Below are 24,269 nucleotides of genomic sequence, written 5' to 3'. Positions count from 1 at the left end.
AAATCTTGAAACTTATGAACAATTTATTTGTAGCTCATATTTTCTAGATACTAGAGACACGGTTGTTTTGTAAACATATACAAACAAGGGGTAGTTCCAATTTAAAAAAATACATTAAAAAAAAAAAAAAGTAAATGCTTTTCAAGTTATTTTCCAATTAATGGACCATGCAATGTGACCTGCAAAGTACAACCTGAATTTCACCTGCCTCATCCTGAACAACTTCCTTGAAATCATCCAAGACACCTGGTATTGTGAAATACAGCCTCTCCTCCTGTACTTCACCTTCCAGGGCACTAGTGCTGCTTTCATTTAAGTCTTAAAGAAGAACTCCCTTATATTATATTGACGGAGTCTCAGAAGTGGGCGAGGAGCAGTGATTTCTTCATTAGCTTTCTAGCTTAATCAGAACTTTTATCATGAGTTTGTACCAGTTCCAGGGCATCCTGGAGGTGGTGGGTAAAGAAAAGGCTTTGAATGTATTTGGCTTCTGTGTTCCTGTAACCTTTCAACTGTGTGGATAAGAATCAAGTGGCCTGACAATGTATTTCGTGTGGAAATGGTCACTCAGCTGATTGTTTCTCCACAGAAATCACAGAGGCTGCTGCCACTACATCCATGCATCCCTTTCGCAGCCAGAGGAGGCAAAGATGCCAAATGAGGACTGCATGTCTATCCACACTTCAGTGGATGGAACTGGAAAATTTTGTCGTCTTCATCACTTATGGGTTGTAAATAACATTCAGTTTGCTTGGATTGCACATCATGTGTATACTTCATCATCTATCCATTCAATGGCCAAAAAGGCCAATCTGAAATTGGTTGTTTCCAGTTCACTTTACATTCTGTAATTTTTCTATTAAAAGCAAAATATCTGGGAAGAACATTTCCCATCATATAACCTCCTTCCAAGAAAAAGTAATGCTTCAGGCAGCTGATTAACAGTGATTCCAAAGCTAACCTACTAAAAAGGCACATGGGGGTGGGGGGTGGTGGTGGTGTGCAGAAGGAGGAATAAATCAGTGCAGGATGATTCACTGAAATTGTTTCTATGGTTTAGGCTTGTAGTGCCAGAACTAAAATAACAGTGGTCAAAGATCCTCAGGCACAATGTTTATTCTGAATTACTGGTGTCTGGTAGATTCCGACTTAAATCACTTTTGAGGCATTGGAAAATGAAGCATTTATTATAAAATTGTAGTTATCTCACCACACCCCCACCCCTCCAGAAAGTGTGAAACTGGGCTATTCTGGGAAAAAAAAAAAAAAAAAAAAAAAAAAGTAGTCAGCTTTTACTGTATTTTTTCAGCTGGACATTGTACGCTTGTGAAATGCATCTGCACCAATACCATACTTCTTTTACATTTGGGAAGTGATATTTCAGAACAAGCTCTTGTAAAACAATACTCCATTTTCTGTGGTTTGGGGAGAAGCCAACACAAAATTTAGATTTCTTCCTTTTTCATATACGAACTCTATAATAAACAAAACTAACTCCATAAAGCAGATTTACAATGCTGCCATTGTGTGAGGTTCAGCACAACTACAAAATATTACGTTGTGCAAAATTAATGCTGCTGAAAATATATGTTGCCAGCAGCTTGGATAATTACAAGGAAAGGCAGTTAGTAATGAATTCCTTTTACTCAGAATTCAAATCTCAGGGCTGAATGTTGCCCATTATTGCAGTTCAAAGGCAAGTATCTCTAGAATTGTTCTTTTAATGTTTGCTCGATGGTTTTAGTTGTTCTTTTCTTGTAGGCACACAATTGTTGTCTTGATCTTTGTGATAAAAAGAGCTACACTGAAGCTTTGTAGTGAATCCAGTTGGCTTGGTAATGTGCCCGTAGTCAGAATTCCAAAGTGGGAAGACAAAAGCTTAGAAAATATAAGGCTGAGAGCTGTTTGTTCAGGGCTGTGGGAATCTAACACAGACCTATGAAACCAATGAGCTCTCTCCCTTACATCCACATTCATAAAGTAACTATCCAATTCTACCCTTTTTTGTCTTTTCCCAGACCAGACTTTTAACCACACTTTAAACAAATGTGCCAACTTCTTTGTAGCTCTGCTCCTACCAAAATTCCCAGCATGCTATAATTCTTTCCCTTCATGTTAAACCTCCATTAGCTTAGCTCGTTCAAAGTTGCATTTATTTCCCTAAATATCTATGCATCAAGTGAAAGGGTTTCACTTAGACAAAAGGAAAAGCTGCTTTTAAAACCAAGTGTCAGTTTTCACAGGGTCACAAATTACATTCCAAAGGTATTTTCTAATGCTTTCCAAAAATAAAATTAGAATGCATGTCTGTCATTTATATCTTAATTGGAAACATGGGATTCTAGGTTGTATCTGAATAATCTGTTGCATCTGTAGATCTCAAAGGACTTCGTAACATGCTCTGTAAAAGCTGAGGCACAGAGGCTGAAGCACAAAGATTGTGTTCCAAGTCAGAAACGGAATGAGGAACAAAACATGGGGCTGGCAGCAGCAGCTCCACCACATGTCTCGTCCTACTGCTACACTGAAATGCAAAACAGCAGCAAAGGAGCTAGCAGAAGGATGGAGAGGGAGGAAGAGTGAGCGAGGCTTGGCTACCTTCTCAGCAGCTGGAGCAGCAGCTCGTTGCTGGTGGCCTTTAAGTGCAACAGCAGCTGACTTGAATGACAGAATGACAGCTAGAGCAAATGTGTGGCTGTCATTCCAGATGAATGATATTTGGCTGGGGCATTGTGGCAAGATTTACACCTAAGAGAACCTTTGGAAAATATGCAAGAAGCCAATACTATATAAGTCCACTGGGCTGAGATAAATTCAGAGGGGGTCAGCAAAACCAGGGAAGAATTAGTCATATTGTTTCAGAGGAGAGGTTGGCTGCCCTTCTCAAGATGTCCAGAAGATTGACAGGCAAACGTGCTTCAGCAAGGGCAAGAGGTTACCAGTTCTTCAAGCAACAGGACAAAGTACTGTGGGACCAAGCCTTTCCAGATACAGATGTTGCCTGTGGGACAGGCATGAAGCATGAAGTTCTCCATGCCATCACTCCTTCCCTGGGTCACAGGACAGGGTGGGGACCTTTAAGGTTACCTCTAAATTTTATGGCAAGGTCAGCATCTATTGGTACCTTTGTTCTTTTTCTTTCCTTTTTTGAAACCAAACAGAAGTCAACACATCAATCACAAAGTAATACAGCCGATTAAAAAGACACAGGTGAGATGGGAGAGGGGGGCAATGGTGACACCTCACTACCCTGATAGATGACAGGATATTTTGTTTCATAACACCGAGCTATAAATAATTACTGTCTGTGGCTTACAACACCTTTCTGCTTGCAAAGGCATTTCTCTGTTTTAGAACAACTTTTGCTGCAGTGAACTCTGCAGCTGCTCACCTACTCGGTCACTTGAAACCTGTGTACACTGCTCTTCCTATTGTACACGGTCAGTGAGCAGGTGAGCGTGCACAGTATGGGGGGCACAAACAGGAGTAAGGTAACTGCCCTCAAAAAGGCTGTGTGGTCAGTGCCCATGTGTTTGCACCCTTTAGACTGTGATCAGGTTGCATGTGAGGCACAGGGCTTCAGTACCTGGAGCGAACTGCTGACCTGATGGGTTGAATGAGTTGCAGATAGCCATCAGGGCAGTAGCTGAGAAAGGGAGCTCGGGACTGGCCTTAGTCAAATAACACCAATGACCAAGTAGAATCCATAATCAATATATCTCTCACTTATTCCTTTGGTTTAGTGCAAAATGAAAAGATACCTCATTTTCTTTTCTGTAGAACCAGGTCTCTGGCCAAAAGGATAGCTGCCGGCCAGCCTTTTACCAGCATTTCTTCTGTTTTAATTCACTAGGAGGTAATCCTAAAAAAAACCCCTAATGCTCAAGAACCTTTTTATGTTGGGATAAGTCCTGATTGCTATGAAGATAACAGCTACCTTTCAAGGAAAGCCATTCCACTAGCAGCATGTGGACTTTTCTGTCAGGATTTAAATGGCTGGGTAATCTTACTAAGGAATATGAGGAAAAATGTTGTAACAGTGAGTGATGCTGGGAGGAGATCTTTGAATCTGACTTTTCTAATGCTGCTTTTCTTCAGTTATAGTGTCTGTATAAAGTACAAGCTCAGCATTGTGTACTTGAATTAAAATAACAAGGGAAATGGCTGAATGGAAGCATCTATTAATTTTGTATTAAACAACTCACCTGGTACCTCAAGGGAAGTTAATTGTGATTGAAAATGTTATTTCATGGCTACTTGGTGAGCTATATAAAAACCTGTTTAAAGAGTCTACTAACAAGAAATAACTTATCTTCTTCAGTTTAAATATCTTGAACTTGATTTATGGATTGCCTGAAACTTTAGTTGTACTCTAGCTGCTGTTTATTACAAATAGTTTCAGTAGCTTTACTTGTACCGTCCAGGTGTGCCCAAAATGAACCACCGTGGTTGTTTGTTTGTTTTGTTTTTTTTTTTTTTTTTTTACAGTTCTGAAAACCTGGATCAGTTTCTATGTGATTTAAAAAAAAAAAAAAAATCTTGATTGATATTCTCTGGCACTTCATCTGGTTCAGTATCTTTAAAAATGTGACCAAAAAGCTGTTCATTCCTAACCATATAAGAAATCTATTTTCTGCATTAAAAGTAAAATATAATTGCATGTTCAATGGCTTCTTTGTGACTATTTATCTAGCCTTACCTCTCTAAGCTTTACAGAAGACAGACCAGTTTATTTCTCATTTGGATTAGTCTAACTGCATTTAGCAAGTGGGCAACATACAAGTCATATTACACTTCTCTTTTTGCTACTGCTTGCCTTCCCTACTTACAGGCATTCCTGAAAACATCAGCTGTAAGAAGGTTCTTATCAGACACGTATTTCACTTTTAACAAACACTTGTGCAATTTCATGATCATTTTCTGTGATACATTTCCCTAAGATTCACAGTCTGTTTCCACCTCAACTGATTTCTGCCTGCAAACACATTTATGAAGTTGCTTACAATCATAAAAAAATTGTCATTCCTCTCCCCCCCAGTCAGGGAACAGTCTCATTGCATCATAGTTAGGGTTCAAGAAGCATTCAGATAATTTGTCAAAAGAACAGGTCCCTGCACATGTAATGTTGAAGTGACTTGTACATGACATCCCCTGCTACTCTCCAGCTGTCTTAATGCAGGTGCTTTGTAATGCTCTTAATTCCCCATAATTTCTTTGCAGCAGTTAAGTAGTGCTATCTTCCCTGCTCACAAATACTACTACTCTGAATAAGTACTATGAAAAATTCAGGGTTCATGTGACCTCATGAAACTCTCCAAGAGTTAGTTTGAGACCTTCTGTTTAGAATTTCTTGCAAAACTTTTGCTTCTACTTAGCAACACATGTGATGGAGTTATGTCCTTCTAGGTCACCAAGTCCAACCTAATACCATTATAACCCTCTTCTTCCTTGGCTCCTTCTGCAAATTTATCAACCTCTTTAAAGTTCTTGCTTCTGCTGTTTATATGGGAAGGCTGTACACGTTTGACGAACTGATAGTTACAATAGGTAAGATTATCCATCTTTTGATAATAGATACACTTTTCAAAACAGAGAAATATATTAATTAGTTCAGCAGCAAGTTATTTTAAATTACCTCTTCCTTACTTACCTCTGTGCCTTCAACTATTCCTTCTTCCGCAATTTGTTCTAAAGCTTTGCAAGTTCTTGAGGTTAGTATTTGTCTTGATCACTCTTCTTCTTAAATACAAGTATTTCATTTGCATTTTTTGTGCCAACCATCCCTTAAGTTGGTTAATTAATTTTAAAAAGCACTTAGCAAGGGATTTGCATCTTAGGCAGGATCTCTCAAGACTCAGTGGAAAGTATGTAGCCTATTTATCTTGAGAACTATGAGAGTCAAGATGTACTACAGTTTCATAGCTGTGAGATTTGCTTCCATTTGCTGAAGCAGAATACCTTGTTCAACTCAAATATTTTTCAGGAAATCATTTCCTTCAAAAACTGATTTCCATTTTAATTAACACCAGGTATGCATGTTTTGATTCTTCATGATCAAACTGAACAATCAATTATTCACTAAGATTTCATTTCAGTTAGATAAACGCCAAATCTGGGTCTTTATCAGTGCAAGATAAATAAAATTATAATTCACTGCCCAATTTATGGTATATGGCTGTGAGCATGAATAGCTGCACAATACAAAATAGTTTTTAGAAGTATGATTTTTCTGTTAAAACTCTTTTAAGGTGCTCTTTGAAAGGGAAAGCTTACACTTATCTGTCACTCCTTACCTTAATTGACCCCAGAAAGCTTAAACTGCCAAGGACCAATCTATTTCTATAAAGATAAATGACTAAAAAAGACAGTCTACTTCCTACCATTTCCTTGTTTCCCTACAGAATTTTGTTACTAAAAGGAAGACTGATACCTGAGATGACATTTTGTCTGCCCCCAGCTGAGATTACTGAGAATGGTGACACTTGGACTGCTGCAGACTGAGCTCATGAACCCTCTGGGATTCATCTCCCGTTACCTCATTGGTGTCAAATAGTGTTTAGAAATCAGTCCTGGTAACTTACTGCATAGGAACATCTTTAATGTTTTCCTCCTGAAGATTTATAATAGTTCTCTTTCCCACTATTATTGCCTGTAATTTTTGTGCTTTCACAATAACTTCCCTGTGTAAACCATTTTGTCCAAAGCACATCCAAACAGTGAACAAGGAATACAGGAACAGTATGCCATGACTATTACATGGGAAGAAAAAGCAAAATCTAGAATAAAGACTCACCTTACTGATAAAGTTTACACATCCTGATAGCATATATTTTCTCAGAGTATCCTGGTCAAACAACTACTGTGCTTGGAAGTATGTTCAGTGTACTCAGTGAACGTTTTGAACACAGATACTGAATATTACTTCAAATGATGGATGTTTTATCTTTTAAGTTAGTGTGCATTTGAAAACAACGAACAAAGTGAACAGAGTCAGTACCACAAATCCAAATGCAATACGTAGTCATTTTCATGTTTACATTCTTAAAAGCTTTTAAGACACCATGTTTAATTAACAGGCCATTTCAGATGTTAACAATCAACTTACTTGAAGGTGTTTATAGTATATAAGCATATAAAGATTAAGAGCCCTATGCTTCGTTTTCTGAGTAGCAAAATGTGAAGTAATTCAAGCAGGAAGATTCTGGGGTAAGAGAATCACTTGCATTGCAACTGCAATAATGCTCTGCCTTTAGACAGAAAAATAATCAGTCTCTTTGTACTGAGCCATTATGTTGTATGCTTCCAGAAAATACACTATGCATACTTATTAACATTTTCTAGTTCAAATATTTAATTGAATAGAAACTGCTCCTCTGGCTGCATCTGTTTCTGTCAAATACACAGATACTTCTCTTTATAATGCCCTTCCTCCACCAGAGATCCCTGAGCTAATTCATGACACTTGACATTAATCACATGCACAGATCAACAAAGACTTTGCTTTCATATAAAAACTAATTTAGAACATATTTCTAAATTACTGCTTGTTATTGCAGTCAATTTAATTAGCTAGTTAATGACAATATCTGTTCATAATCCAAGTAGTCAAAAATACCAAGTTCAGTAATTAGACCACATAATTCCTTAACAACTCAATTTTATAATGGAAAAGTGCTGTGCTTTAAGTCAATTTGCTTTTAATACTCTCCTATATTCAAAATTAGAAATTCCTTAGTGTATTCTTTTGACATTTAAAGCTTGAGAGAGAATATTTGGGTTAGAAAGCTCAGCTCCCCTCTGCATTCCACATTAAATTGCATGTAAGTTATATTTCATTTTCTATCATTTGCTCAGACCTTACCGAGTATATAATATTTATCTAAATACTGGGCTGAAGAATCTATTTTAAAACAATTGCAAAAGTTTAATCTTTGTTAGACAAGTATAATGATAAAATAATTACAGACTACTCTAGCAAGTAATATTTGACCTTATTATCAACACAGACATTGAACATTATTCCAACTGATGTGACAAAGGAAGGCATAGTGTAGCATTTAAGACTGTTTTAAAAAATTCCCCACAAACCTAACGAAGACAGTACCACAAATCCAAACTGACACTTATAGTAACCCGTGGCAATGAAAAAATTCCTGTCGAAAAAGCGTTAGAATAAACTAATTTCATTTCTCCCAGCTGCCTGCCTTTCAATTCTTTATCCCTGCTATCAGGTTTGAATAAATTTCATCTCTCACACTACAAGTAATGAGCAGGCAATGACTTATGAAGCAAAGAGACCAAGTTGAGACAGAATTAGAATACAATTTTAATGAGACAGAGCTGAGAAAGTGGAAGTGTTACTCTTTTGACAGACTTGGCAAAATACCCAACATTATTTCAAATGCTCTTTCCTTTTCATAGAGAAACTGTCATTTTTTAAAAAATGGGAATACTCAGGAGAATACTTTTAGGTGTACATTGTTAATGTGATTTAAGTGAAGAACTAGTTAGTAAAGAATTTGCTTTCTTGAAGACCAAATTGGACTTAAATTAAAATACACTAGAAGTCATACTGGATGGGAGACAGAAACCAGATGCTCTGCTCTGCTGGTATCTTTCTAGAGAATCAGCGTCCTCAAAGTCTTTTTGTGGCTAACTGAATAACACTAAATCATCTTTCAGGTGTCTGGAGGAGGAGTACTCATAATTACACTCACAAGGCTTAGAATGTAAAAAGCCTTTCTAGTTCTGATGACTTTGTGTCTCCAGCACCACTCCCACACCAACAATATCAAAAGAGAAGGAGGCCTCAAGAAATTGAGTCTCTTTGCCTAGAAGAAAAAAAAAAAACCAAACCCAAGAAAGGTATGCAAGCTCACAAAGTGTTATTTTATGAAGCCAGCAGAAATTCATCCCAAGGTCCAGCCACAGTAGTAGATGCACTTAATATAGGAATGGATTCTGGCACCCAGGAAAAATGACGGGAGATAACGAAGCAAAGAGTAACTTTGAACTGAAGGAAAAAAAAAAAAGAAATATTTTAAACATATGACAAATGAAAATGAAACACTTGAACAACAGCTTTTTTTTACTAACCGCCTAAATTTTATGAACAAGTCCTTTGTGCCCTCCCTTGAAGTGGTGTTTAAAAAACCCTATCTCAAATGGATCTGTTAGTGAAACAAGTTGGAAGAACAGTAACTAGACTATACAAGTGCTACTTTTTTTCCTAAATATCTATTACCTAAAATCTGCTGTTCTCACATTTACCTGCTCCATACCTCTTTCTTACTATAAGATGCAAAACAACTCTAGAGTACAGGTTAAGCCTACATGTTTCAGGGATCTGAGACTCTGTCTATACTGCCTTTTCCTGACAAACCTGAGATCATCCTGGTTGCACTCCAAGCTAGCTGGAGGCAAGCCAGCTCTGATCCAAAAATTGTGTAACTGCTTTAGTGCCTCTTAGTAGGGCTTATTAGCTTGGGCTAAGTGCCATGCTAATGTGGTTACACAGCTTCTAGTCTGGACCAAGTTCAGGTCTAGTTGGTTTGGAGTGAGTTCTCATTTGCCTGCCTTCAGCTGTGTAGACACAGCCTGACAAAACCACTTTTTGTCACTTTTTAGCACTCAAAATCAGCTTGTTCTCTCTTACAAACTGATAACAATGAAAATATTTTTTTTAAAATATTAAAATCCATATGTAAAGTTAGTGAAACAAATCAGCAAGTCAGCCTGTGCAAAAAGACGTACAGAAAAGGGTTACAGGAAAAAAAATCCAAACCGAATCTTGAATCGCACACAAATACAAATAATGAAACCTAGTATCATTAATCAAAGGAGGGTGTCTAGTTTTCCCACAGTACAATTAAGAACTTTACAGCCTCAGGGAAAAAACGATTCAATATTTCTGATAGACAGTTAGTTCATGCACTCCTTATTCAGGATTCACCATGTTTAAAGAAAATACTAAAATGTACATACTATTGTATGCTAGAGTAGTTCTGTATGAATTTAAGACCTCTTCCTTTTTGGCCTTTTCTGTCAAAATGATATTACTCCCCCTCATTTATACTTATTTACCTGGAACCAGTCTTACTGTTCAAATGGCTGAATGTTCAAATGTCAATATATTGACAGATATGCTGTTGAGGTTGAAGAAGTTTTATTTCATGATTATATAGATTGTTAAATGCCAGATTTATGCAAGTCACTAATAAGGCTACAGCAGTGATCTGCCTCCTTAGCCTTACAGGAAGGCTTTTGACTGGTTTGAGTGTGTATTCTTGAAAAGGTAGCATGTTGTACAGAGACGGTAATTTTCTTTTATGAGGCTACTCTATTGAAGCCAAGGTAAAGATGTCACTTTTTCAGGTTTTCCTTGAAACCTCCTTCCCAGATGAAATTGCTGACTTCATGATCTGTTACTTGGAGCAAAGCCACCTTCTGAATTTGCCATTGTGTTTTCAGTACTTGCCCTAAGTAGAGAGATCTGTGTATTAATTCTTCAGGTCTCAGAATCTTAAAGAAAGTGGCATTTATTTTTGCTGAAAGAACCAAGGACTTACTGAAACCAGACTGTGAAAGAGTAACATATTGTATATTAAGAGTGGAGATTTGCTTCACAGAAATGTTTATCTTTGCTACAGTAGTCCTCACGTTTAGCAAATTATACCCACAAATACTGTGTGCACAGCTGCTTGGTGGCGAACGGGCTAATGCATGGTACAATTGGAAGGGCACTATTAACTGGCCCTGGAGAAGGGAGACAACATCTCACTTGGTAGATTAGGAATGACCCCTGAGTAGTCTTTGCACAGATGCACTGTTGCAAATTGCTGACTCCAGAGGAAAGAAAAGCTTCACCTCAGCTGTCAGTAACCACTACAGCCAGCAGATCGATCAAATTAGCCTTGAGAAGACAACTATCTATTGCTGTACGTAGCACCCAGATCCCTTCTTTAGGAGATCTCAGCTCTGCTTTGAACGAAATTAACAATGCAGATGATCTAATCTGGATTAAGAAAAACTTGATGGAGACAGTAGCTGGTGGGCAGTCCACCAAAATCAGTGGTCAAATATGTTTTATTGTACCGAGGAAACCACTTCAAAAGTCAAAATCAGTGGTACCTTTGCTCCCGTAATTTGTTTGACTTTATCCTACCATGATGTTCTTACCTTGCAAAATGCATCAGTCCTGCCTACCAAGCAGAACCAGCGTGGTTTGGTGTCTGACATGACAGAGGAACAGTAAGGCATATATTGCCCCAGGGCCTTCTAAAGGCAAAACACTTTCTTAATCTTAGCCATAGGAATATGGAACAGTCAGAAAAAACCCCACATAAATAATAAAAGGTAAACAGGATAGGTAAAAACCTGAAGCAAACTCATCTTCCAGGAGATCTTCTGTCTTTGGGATATAGAGATTAGATGCTTCTGACTCATTTTCTTTATTAACCCTGAGATTACCTGATTATATGTCTGTGTCTCTAAACCATTCTGAACTTTGTATTAACTCCTCCTTCCAAGCACACACCGCTATGTGCTATCACAAGGTATTCCTGGCAAAAAACTACTGAAACAGTCATTCCACAGGGAGTCTTAGCCACGAAACTGTGGGCAATGATCCTCCAGACCTGTTCATCAGGTCATTGCTGTGATTGTAGTCATAGCCTTATACTCATAGACTTCTGAGGTATTTTCTGACAATATTGCCAGGGAGCTGAGAAACTGTCTGTGTACAGAGCGTATCTTGATAGCTTGACCAAGACACAGGATCCCTGTGTAAACAAGAGTAGCCCCTCTAAACATTCAGAGAAATTATGCTTCAATAATTTTGAAAAGACAGTGCAGTGTTTAGAATGCAAAGTAACAAACAAACAAACAAACAAACTAGCACCCCCCCCAAGTAATAAACAAAAACCCCACAAAAAAAGAGCAGTTATTAAGTTTAATTTCTATTTCTGTAGTATTTGGTTTTCTATTCATAATTATCCAATCTCTGACACTCCTTGACAAAGTTAATATAGCTAATAAGAATCTATCATCACTGGAAAAACTGTTTGATGAGAAGTTCTGCCCCACAGTATCAAAGGACATGTCTGTGTGTCTGCAGTTTTCAGTATATCATGAAAAGCAACATTTTTAAAATGTCAAATCATCTTTTTTTCATTCAAACTTTCTCTCTCTTTTCTAAGGGTCTTGGAGCTATGATTAATATCCATCCCATGCCTGAAGCTGAAGTATATAGAATTTGCATGGAAGAATTGTGAGAGGCTGGGAGGGGACAAGAGAAGGTTTTACACAAAATAAAAGCAATATAGTGGCTGAAAGGACAACTCACAAAGTATTCTCTCCTCTTGCTCAGCAAAGCTGTTGGTTGCCTTTCAGATAAATCTCCACAGGCTGCTGTTTTTTCTTCATTCTACACAAATATAAATCAATTAGATGTAACTGTATGAAGAGAAGTTTAAGAATGAGAAAATTAGAAATACAAGCAGTTTTCATTGTATTACTGTATTTTTTTTATTAATCCATTAAAAAGAAAACCAAACAAACATTGCCCGCTTCCCACATCTCCACAGTAAAAACAGTGACTAATTGGCTTAATGTTCATAAAGGTAGAGTATAACAGCAAAATAATCCTGCATGTCCTAAGCAAGGTTTTAACTAAAAATAGCACTAGAGCACCAGGTCACTGCTAAGTGAGAAAATGCCAAGAAAATGTAAAGCAAAGTTTATTTTCTCTTTTGCCCTCCCCCACTGCTTCTGCATTTCCTTTAGTGATTGCATCCTGTCCGTTTTTCCAGTGTGTAAAACATCTGTGATTTGCTGCAAGCAGTTTCTATTTATATTGAGAACCACACAGCAGGTGCTACCTAAGAAAAAGAAAAAAAAAAAAGAAGAAGAAAAAAAGAAAAAAACCCAGCAAGCAGCAACCCATGAGTGTTATCCCATGACCCTGAGGGTCATTTTACTTGTTATTGCACAATGCATGTTGGAAGGAGGCTTCCCATGAAAAGGCTGCGTGTAGCCAGCAAGCAAGTTACAACGACTTCCTTTTATCACAGCAAAATGCAGATTTATAAAATACTTATCTTCCTGAAACAAAAATCTTTATGAATAATTGATTATGTTGAATCTAGAAACAGGCCATGTTCAACAACTGAATACTATAGTGTGTATTTTTAAGTAGACATTATGAGATGTGAATTTTTTTCCACAGTTACCATGTGAGCACAAACTCATTCTCATTACTTTCATGCTTAATATCAGTACAGCTGTCAAAGCATGGTATTTCCCAACCAAAATGAAAATGAAACAATTTCATTCTGAGCAAATGTATCTGATTACTACAAGAATTCTTAATGCAGTTTATATTTAACATTCCTCCACGAAAGAAGGGATGTACTTCAATATCATATAAGTACCCTGTTCTTTAAACATAATTTTAGGTATTCATTTAAGAGAATTTGTTGGATCTAATTGTACTTCACCAATTCCCACTAGCCTTGTTCCTTCTTCTGAGCCATATTTATCAGGTTCATTGAATAAAAAGCCTGAAGGAGCTTTCTTAAACTGGATATTTATTTAGCTCCTCGGGTCTGCCCTTTTCCCTTCCCCCTCTACCCTTTCACTGCAGCTCATTGTGAAAACTAAAGCTGTGAAGCATGAAAGATTACGTCCTGGTAGAAGACAGTACTAGAGTTTTAACCTTCAGTACTAATAAGATGGGTCCTAATTGTCCTCCCAAGTGTCTGCAACAAAGCTAATTTCGGAGTGCCAAAGATAACCTCTTTAGATGACCTAATTAAATTCTCAGGAAAGCTGTGATTTTTAAAATAAGCCGCTTCGGCAATCGACTATTTAAAAACTGAAGTTAAAATGCCTGGAAATGAGGCATTTACAATTCCTACTCAATGAGAATTTCCCATTCATGCTGGCTCTGGGTATGGACTCAGAAAAAGTGGACCTTTTAATTTAGTACAATTCACTACAAATCTGCATGATAACCAAAATATTTGTTCCGTGCAAACACATCAAGTTGTATAAATATAGGCAGTGTCTCTTTTCAGTATGGATTAAATACATAAGTGAATACACAGGGTGATTTTTTTACTTTTAAAATAGAAGTAGAGAAATTAAAGATGAGAACTGTCTCCCCTCAGGTCAAGTAATTGCGGAATTATGCGTGTCCATTCATTAGCTACATTGAAAGCATTCCCAGACTGACCAAATCTCACTATGGTGATAGTGTATTTTACCCTTACAAATGTTGGCTGGAGTGTGTTGCGTTTAAACCTTTGTAAAACATGTGCAGTGTGCTTCACCTATTGTTGAACTGGTATTTGGAACTAGTATTTGGAAAATTTGCAAACTGAATTGTCTTTTTAGAAAAGCAATTTGTTTACAGTAAGCATCTGGGCATTAAGATAAGGAGAGGAGCCATTCCCCAGACAAGGTAGGATTACTCCAAAGAGGTGAAGAAGAAAGAGAAAAGCCCAAGGACGGTTTTGAACAGCTTTCAGCTATCAGGTCAGTGTGCCTGTTGTTAGATCAGTTGCTGACAGTGGCATGTCTCCTTTGTAGTAAAGGAAACCCACACTGACATCTTAACTTGCTAAACTAGCCATGGTTGTCATTTCATGCAAGGGGAAAAGGGAGTGGAGAAATGGAAAGAATGTAAAAAATTAAAGAAGGGATAAAAAAAATGTTCTATGAGCATACCAAACCACTTAAGGAGACAGTTTTCTCTAGGTATTGTGCATTCCACTCACTTTGGATGTTGCTGGAAATGGGCTCATCTGGCAGGTTTTCTGTGTTTGAAGCAAAAATGCAGGATCCCCAAACTCGTTACTAAACGGGCTTCAGATTTTTCACACTCAGATGGATGTTACCTTTTCAATATATTCTTTACAATTCTAAAAGCCCCCAGTGTCATTGTTTCCCCTGATCCTAAAATAAGGAATTGTAAGAATGGATACCCCATCTAAAAAGAGGCCGAAGGTTTCTTTTTTCTGAGCATTTCTAATATTTTCCAACTGATTTTAAAATTGCACATTTTAAAAGCAGACATGCTAATAAGCACATAACTTCAGATTGTACATGTAAATCAAGAAAGAAAGTGCACCACACACCTCCTTCAACTCATTGCATAAGAAGAAAGCAGAACTGCTTTCTAAACTCTCCTGCCTGAGTGCTGAGATCCTGGTTCAACAATGCTAACAGGAACTAAAGACTCCCAATCATCTCAGAGAATTGCATGCTTTGCAGGTCCACACTAACACAGCAAGTAGTACCACAGAGATCCTCTCTAGCTTAGAAGAGATAGACTTGTCAGGTTTCCTGTGTACACACTGGCCTTTGCAATCCCTTTTTCCATAATCAAAACAATCGCTTGCGAAAGGCACTGGTTCACAAGGCATTGCACCTCGTGCTTCACTGACAGGCGATTTCTCCCCTCCAAAGGAAAGGCTTTGTGCAAAATTTCTTGCAGCATTCCCAGATTTGCACTCACACTGCAGTCGTTACTTAACCTAGTGCGAATTTCCTGTGACAATTTCTAACTGCATCAACTAATACATTACAGATTAAACACATAAAAAAAGAAAAAGCAGGAGTTTTCTGTTGTGTCTCTGATAACAGAAATATAATTAATGAAAACAAAGCTGAGAGTATTCAGAACTTTTAGCATTCCTTCTATAGCACAGGTCAATTATACAGTTCTACAATATTTGGGTATCCACAGACTCTCTTCACAATCTTCAATTCCCACAACTTCTTCCAGGAAGTGATTAAAAAGATTGGAAAGTGATTCTGATTCTCAGAAGTGAAGCTAATGAAACCATAAACTGAGGCACAAAAAGGCTTCCTTTACTGAATTTGCTAAAGTCACATCAACCTGACAAGTAGAGGTCACTGAAGTTCAAACCCCAAATGTTCACATCCCCAAGGAGAATGGGACATTATTAATATTTTTGTATAGAATAACTCCTGAGTGAAGCAGTCCCTCAGTGATGAAAAGAAAAGGGTATTCCACTGTGTACTGTGAAATATATTATATATCATCCACATAGTTGGTTGGGGATCAATTGCCAGCTTCTTCACGGTGTGAGCTCTTGATTGAAGCACCAGCTGTGTTCAAGGGATTGAAAGAGACCTTGAAAATGGCAAAGCAAGACCCAGCATTCAGAGCTGACAAAACAAAACTGACAAGAGAGGCAATAGCTATTCTTTCTGAGTGCTCATCATAGGAAATGTCATTGGAAAGAAAGAAGAAAAAGAAAGAGAAAAGGGGGTGGGAGAAATCAAACAGAGGTTTCGGTATGACTTGAATATGCTCTTCTGTTTTCTCACATTATTTTTTTTTAATTAAGAAAAAAGAAATGTAACATAAAGCTTGAAAAAAAATGCAGGCATCGGATGAGAAAAAGCTTCTCTCTGTCATAAACATTCAGGAATATTTTTGTTTGCAGCTTGTGTGAGTTAGAATTAACCAATGCCACGGAGCTGCGTTGGTGGAAGTCAGGTGTAAAGCAGAGGAAAAAATTAGGCCTACTGCTTTATAAAACTCACAGAAGAATTACATTTGTAAGTAAGCTCTGCAACCTTGAATTCCTATCAGAACAAAACAATCATAGTCCCACTTTAAATATAAACTCTTAACTTCTTAAAGTAGTCTGAGTTACTTATGACTCCTGGGAACTTATAGTGGTATTTTTGGAGTGAAGGAAGTATCTAAGGTCAGTCTCCATCTGTTATGTAAAGACACACATGAAGTAAAATAGATGCTCACTTGCCATTTATAAATGCATGCTAGTTTTTTCACTGCACTTTCAACTTTCAAGACTTCTAACATCTTTTCCCCTGAATTTTTTTTTTTTTTTTTTTTTTTTCTTTTTGTGTGCAAGCCCGTTCTTTGACAGCCAAAGTGTTGAAATGTCAATTGGTATCCCCTGGAGACTTCATTTCCACTGTCTGACACTGCCAACATCATCATGTGGTTCAGGGTTTATCTTTCCTGCTGTGACTGAGCTGGAAAATCTAAATCAGCCCTGTACAAAAGGTTGAGCAGAGGCCAGCCATAATCAGATAGAAACTGTATGTTTTTGACTAAAAGATAAGAGGAAGGAGGAGGGGAATCACTTAAAAAAACTATATAGACATAATCCCTCAGACTGGCTGCATACAGCATTCTGTTTAATAAGCAACTTAGCAGGAAAATGAGAGGGAGAAAAAAGTGTTATTACAAGGGAAGTGGTATAGTCTTATGCAGTCAGAAGCAGATAGATACGCAGGGTTAAAAACCAGATGTGCAAGAGAAAGATGTAGAGGAATTAAAGAGGGTATCTCAAATGGTTTTGTGTGTGACTCAGAGTCATCACTTACCAGCCCATGCGGCCAAGTGAATAGGTCACTAGACTGGGAGCTGGGGAAATTTATGCTTTATTTCTGGTTCTGCCACTGACCTAATAAAGACTGTGACTAGTTTCTTCACTCCCTCGAACCACTTCATATCTGTTTATTTTTGCAAGCTCTTTGGAAAAGTAGCAATTTGTTTCTAGCAGATTAGCTTTTTGCCTAGCTTTTTAAGAAAAGGGTTTCTAGGAAGGCTCACTTCCTAATACAAAAATTTTAATAATTATAATACATTTCAAACACAGATTAATGGTTTCACTCTGATACCAGTGTGTGACACTTTTCTGTGTTTGGTTTACAGGCCAACACCTTTAACAGCATATTTGTTCAGCAAAAGATAGAGTGCTAATCTACAGGGACTAGAAATGGCTTTGTCATTTTCTAGATGACAGCTCTTATTTTCCATTGCTTTCTGGCAGAAGAATTACCATGAGTCTTCCATCTTTCTCAGCAAGACACTTGCTTATCTAGCTGCTGGAAATGCTTTTGTTTAAAATTCCTCCCCTATAACGGTTAGAAGAAAGGTTGCTTGGTTTACAAAACAAGCTCACACTGCACTATCTCACTGATGCATCTGTTGCTAAAAACAGTCAAAAAAACCCAGCTGAAGAGCAAAATCCAGTTAGCAAGCATAGACTTTTTTTTCCTTCTAAAAATAAAGAGAGGCAATCACTTTTGCTAAGGATTAAGCAACTCTTTTGCTTATTTGTGTGAAAGAGAGTATAAACTTGTCAATACTTGAAAAGAATACATGGAAATCTGAAGCCTAGGCAAATTCTGCTGTTGGTGTGACTATTTGAAATCAAGTGGAAGCAGGACCTAACCTATACTAGATGCTTCAATTATCAAGCAAAGACAGCCTAATAAAATTGTACAAGCATATGCAGAGGCAGACCGGGATAGAATACAGGTTAGAAAGAACAATTGTAAAGATCACCTTTGTGCTTGTCTAATCCTGAAGCCATTCTGCGCAGTAAAAAATTAATTTACAGTGGATGCGAGTGATTTCAGCATGTCACTAACCTTTCACATTTCATTCTTTCGGGCCTAGATGATAGCTGGTAAGGATCCTGGAAAAAAAACAACTGTTCCTAGCCTGTTTGGTCTTTTTGTGATGTATGCTGGTTTTGGAAAGTACGGTCCTGAACAATCCATTGTGACAACTACTCAGTCATCCGGTACATGTGCTTCAGATAATGTTACTCTAGGATGACATTTACTGTAAACTGTGGTTTGTCAATAAATCAACACAATCACTGATTTGAGAGCAAGCATTGTGGACAATGAGAAAGGCAGAATTGACTGAAAGAGCAATGGGTGAGAACTAGAAATTCCCAACCTTATTTTCGTTTGTAGCGAAAGATGGCAGTAAAATGGGCTGAAATAGATAGAGCTGTATGTGTGCCTAATGCACAACAATTTACGATGGGCAAAGGCATTCCTGAGGCAAAATTAGAGCTAGCTAAAAGGTTCATAGTTCATTACTTCATTCCCCAAATAAATCAAAGGTAAAAAGGATGAAGTCAGTCCAGAGCATCTACAATTTTAAATCTAATTTTATTTTTTTTAAAAAAAGATTTTCTACTGTACAGCAAGAACTACAAACTCCCTTTATCATCACAGAAATGCAATTTACAGCACATACCTATAACTCATGTTTAAGTGAACAAGCTTCATATTATTTATGTAGGAACCATAAATAGATTTCAGGGAAGGGAAGCTTATTTTCAGGCTCATAGAAAGGGCAACCCTTTGGATTCTGCATATTTACACATACACACACATACACATACACATAATCACATCTACACTAGTTCTTGTGAAAGCAATGAGTGTCTTTCCTTCTGCCCACAGAACTTGCTTGGAAAATAGCACAGCTTCTTCCAAGAACTCCTCCTTGATGCATGTCACAGCTTGGCCCAGATGAGGTCTGTTGGTGGAACATTTTTGGAAAATGGCAAGTACCTAAACCAGTTTCCAGAAACTCACTGGTTCAGCAAAGCTATCTCTGTGGTGTCTTCAGCTCCAGAAAATGTTTCATGGTTACAAGAGACTTTCTACAACAAGGTGGGGTTAACAGTTTGATTTGGGGTATATTCTGAGTCTGTTCCATTGCTAAATGGAACCTCTGCCTGTTTTTTTGAGAAAGCATCTTGCATGTAGCCAACTGGATATTCAGCATAAGCATGCACATTTACATGTTCTCTGTTACTTAACAAAGAAAAAAGAAAAAGAGAGATTTGTAACCATGAGAAATGGAAAATGAATTTAATTTTTTTTGTAAACCATAGTCCTTGTTTTACTCCGAGTCCTACTGAAAAATTTAGCTGCTCACCGTGATGCCCCAGCTACGTCTTTGATCCTTGCTAATCTTTCTAAGTGCCATTTTTTTCAGGCTTTCCCTTCAAATCTGCTATTCCACTTCTTACTGGTGGATTTCTTTCTCCAACACACTGTATTTAATTTAACAGTTGTGATTAATCAGGTTTTTCAAAGCATTATTTAGTTTAAACATAAGGAACAAACCAAGAACAAAAGGCACATTAACACAACCCACAAGCCTTTTGCGGACCTCTGCAACCACTAACTGCTCAGCAGGTCTGAAGAGGAACAAGGAAAAATCCAACTATTTAGCCAATTTCCAAGCAGGGCAAATTTGCAAGGGCTCTCTGTGTATCTGAATAGCTCTCCACTTATCTGATAGGATGGTCAGTCTCCAGATGGCAATTTTTTTCTTTCACTCTTTTCAATTTGCTTTGGGCTGTCCTTCACCTCACCAATCAACAGATCTGTTCCCTGTGTAACTGCAGACAATCTGCCTGACTATTTCAGTCACAACAGAGCATCCACAGCCCAACCAGTATTTCCATCATCATAAACCTGCAGTTGTTTTAAAGATAGTTACCCAGTACCTGTAGCCATTTAAGAACATAATTCTCTGTGAGCCTGCCATTTTCCCCCCAGAAATTTAGCTATGTCCATAGATAAAGAAACAATAATGAATTTTTTAAATTCACAGCACTGACACTTGCTCTTTGTTTTTTAATTGCTAACATGGTTAGCTCAAAACACATCCATCAGCTCTTACTTGGCTGTTAGACAGCAGCAGCTCCTTTTTTTGGCCAGCAGGTCCTAAGGGAGGATTTGGCTAATCTGACTGCAGGTGTGTGTCAGGACAAGCTTTTATATACATATCTGCTTTCTTATGAAGAAATTCTGGAGGTTGTCACCTCCAAAATGAAGAGGTCCCTATCACACCTCTCTCCTAGTCACACCAGAATTGCTGACTGACATTAATTGCTTCACCTGTAACCCATCTGAACACATCCTCTCTCCATTGTAAAAGGCACAACTTGTCAGTGAAATTTCCACTCCAACTTTATAGACTTTAACCCGTGTTCCTTAGTAGCAGCTTATCATGAGTGGTGGAAGACTTCCAAACAGACTGGCTCTAGAAGAAAAGAAGATAATCAAGGAAATAGGGTTGTCCACCTCAGCTGAAAATCTCAGTTTAGCTGCAAATCAGAAACGCTTTACTGATTAGGAATAGGATTGGGATTAAGTTCTGCCAGTTATCATGTTTGAGCTTGTGTTTTTGTGGGTTTTCTCTGTTCTAAAATTGATAGTGGTGTCATATTTCACAAACACATATCAGACCTAGGAGAAAAACAATCTCTCTTTTTAGAAAGCACCTACTCAGCCATGAAAGAAGTTCATTTGATACTATGCACTATAGCAGAATGCATCTGGACTCTCCTGAGAAAACTGTTTCACAGGAGACTGTCTGCTGGAATTTGTAGATCTTAGAGGTTATGAAAACCAGCCTTAAATTTGTTTGTAAGTGCATGTTGACCCATATTGATCTCCTTTGAACCACACTCTCCACAGCTGAAAATCACAAGAGAGTCTATATTTTTGATCTGAAGTACCTAATAACAGCTTGAATTTATTTGTTTTATAGAGACATGCCTTTACAGTTAGCGTTTATGTTCATGCAAATTCACTTGTAGTAAGCCACTTTGGCATAGGCCAGCTTTAGACAGAAAAAGACAGAGATAAGACGTCTAAAGCAGTTTTCCTGTGTGACTCTTTATTTTCTTCTTCCTCTTTTGTCTTTTATTTTTCTCCCCCAGGTCCAGTTTTTAGCATCATTGGAATGGAAAATGGAAAAGAGAGAAGGTGGAGAGGTTTCATACAAGTTTAGGTAGACAGACCCTGTAGGCAATCCTGACAATTCCTTCTTTATCCTTATTAAAGGTGAATTCTGCTTCACAATTGCTCTCCTAATAAGTCCCAGCTGGTTTTAATGACAGGATTTATAGCATGTTTCTAGACTGTTGTGAATTGCATCCAACAGACCCCTGCAGAAATTGTATGCTGCATCGTAAGATCATTTTCACCAGGGGCATGAGTGCTCGGGTATAACATAACAGGGGCTATCTTTTCTAAAGTTCAAAAGAATTCTTATAAACTACAAGGGCTGCCCACCCCCCACCCCCCCTTCTTGTAAGAAAATTTCATAAATATTTATAGCTAAAAGGCATGGAAGTTACCTTCCATTGCCCATCTCAGTTAGAGAAGATTCCCCTCCCTTCCCAATTACCAGAAATTTGGCAGCATTCCAAGTTTTCTCTGTAATTGTTCTAATAGACAGAAGAACATTTGAATTTGTGCTTTGCATGGACAAAGAATATAAAGTTACTGCCTAAAAGGGTGACAAAATCAGGTGGTTTATTTGTTAGGAGTATAAGACCACAAAGGGAGGTAGAGACAATTCTGTTCTTTACCAAGCACAATATTGACACATCGGTTTAGAGTCCATTCAGCAAGGGAAGACAAGTGATGATTAAAAACATACCCATTATCCTTGTATCAGGTCAGCAGTCAAGGTCCAACGCCTTCAATACAGACATTACTGTCATTGTAAGGAATCTAGCTGGTTTAAGGTGAAAAATGCAGCTGATCATTCTTTTAAGCAGTCATCTTCAGCTCTGCATGTAAAACAAATGATAAAAGGCAGCAGATCATATATTTATTTGAAACATGTCTGATGCTAAGTCAAGTGATAGTGTACTTCCTACATTATGCTACTTTATCTTTAAGGCTACAGTAAATCACAAACATCTAAACATTATGCAGGAGTGCATCTTTCAGTTTGTGGGAAATGTGGTAAAAGAAATACTTTAAGTAAGGTAGGACTAATTTCGAAACTCATTTGGACTACTGGAGTGGTGTCTGTGTAGGATAGAGCCACCATTGAGCAATTGAAGGGCAATACAAATACCTGAAAATTTAATTCTATATTACTCCACTATATTCGGGGGGTTTTGTTTGTTTGCTTGTTGGGGTTTGGTTGCTTTTTTTTTTTTTTTTTTTCATATTAAGAATGGTAACTTTGCTTTTTATTATACATGAAACTGTACTTTCGGCTTACCTTGTTGAATACTATTGCCAACATATGTTGAACTACTATTTAAACAAAAAGCAAAACCAACACAGTCCAAAATAACTAATGCAAGTACATATGTGTGTTCTCCATAATGCCTGGGAGAACAGTTGATACAAACTGAAGATATTTCAGAACACAGATAGGAAGTGGAAAGTGAGAAAAGTCTAAATCCTGCTAAGCTTTACAATAGTAAAAACTAGATACTTGCTTGGGATTTTAAATGATTTCTTAGAGAAAGTACACCCAATAAGGGTTTTTGAAAGAAGAAAGGCATCAATAAAATATCAGAGAATTCACAGCACAGTAAATATCTCCAATACCTTTTCTTTTGCACAAACATTTTTGCGTATGCGGCTTCTGAAACTCATGTAACAATCATCCTGTAAGCACTTTTGTGTATATGAACTAATTCAAATCTCTTTCTGGAAGTAGTAAACAATAAGGGAAAGAGGCAATTAAGTTCAACAGTTGTGGAAATTGACACAGCATAATAAAAATGAGCCTAAAGGAGAATGTTGCTTTGTTTTCACATGTCAGGACTAAAATTCCGGATACCATTTTGGTGTGCTGTTTGCCTCAAAAGATGATTAGGGAGCCAGCAGACAAGCCACAGCATTTGGATACTTAACACACTCATGCCCAGAACTATGGAAACTTAATTCTGAATTTAATGCTACTTTACATGCAAATTATATTATTTCATCCAATGGGGTAGTATCAGAATAAATTTACAAAGTAACAAAGGCACAAATATCTCCTGACTTAAAGCTGGATTGCACAGATCTTCTACTTCGTCATTTTTTTTAATGAAATAGGAGTTTATAGACATTCTTTGCTTTAATTACAGTGAACTTGGTAGTTTTTCAGATGTATTCCATTGAGTGGAACAGATAAATGCATAAATGACTAGTATAGGATAGATTTTAAGAGGTGATATTCTCTCTATGCTGTGACAAGACAAGACAAGTGCATGATAACAAGCTTCTCATCACAAACCCCACCTCATGCCTTAATACCCGCCCCCCCAACCTATTTGCCCTTTTATTATTGCAGAGGTCACCTGCTGAGAAATCACATTTCAAGATTCAAGAATCATCTTACATGCAAAGTGAAATTCCAGTTTTCATTTACGTCTGAGCAACAACACTGAGTACCCAGCTACATCTCCCCAGGGAACCCAGACACCATCACAGGTGTAAGCCCCCGCTGGAGAGCTTCTTGTCACCAGCCAGACCTTCAGCACTTTGAGAATAAGAAAGGTATATATGAGCAAAAAGTATTTCCATGCTGAGGATGGGGGGAAGAAGGTGACGTGAGGCTTCCCTTCTTTAGGTGATCTCCCTGATGGCTAATTCTTTGCTTCATCAACAGAAGAAGAGACGTGCATCTGTAGTGCAAATGT

General features: G+C 37.7%; 1 long non-coding RNA gene across 9 annotated transcripts in view; it reads right to left on the bottom strand.

Annotated features, from left to right (window-relative positions):
- Nucleotides 1-120: 120 nt before the first annotated feature.
- Nucleotides 121-24,269, bottom strand: part of LOC308056820 — a 124,816-nt gene continuing 100,667 nt past the window's right edge. For all 9 annotated transcript variants that reach the window (XR_013924976.1, XR_013924977.1, XR_013924978.1 and 6 more), the window contains one exon: nt 121-22,409. This is a non-coding gene — a long non-coding RNA (uncharacterized lncRNA). The remainder of the gene's footprint in view (nt 22,410-24,269) is intronic.

Source organism: Falco punctatus (genome assembly GCF_963210335.1).
Source record: "Falco punctatus genome assembly, chromosome: Z".
Lineage (NCBI taxonomy): Eukaryota > Metazoa > Chordata > Aves > Falconiformes > Falconidae > Falco > Falco punctatus.
The sequence above is the reverse complement of the archived record's forward strand: the minus strand, read 5'-3'. Positions and strand labels throughout refer to the sequence as shown.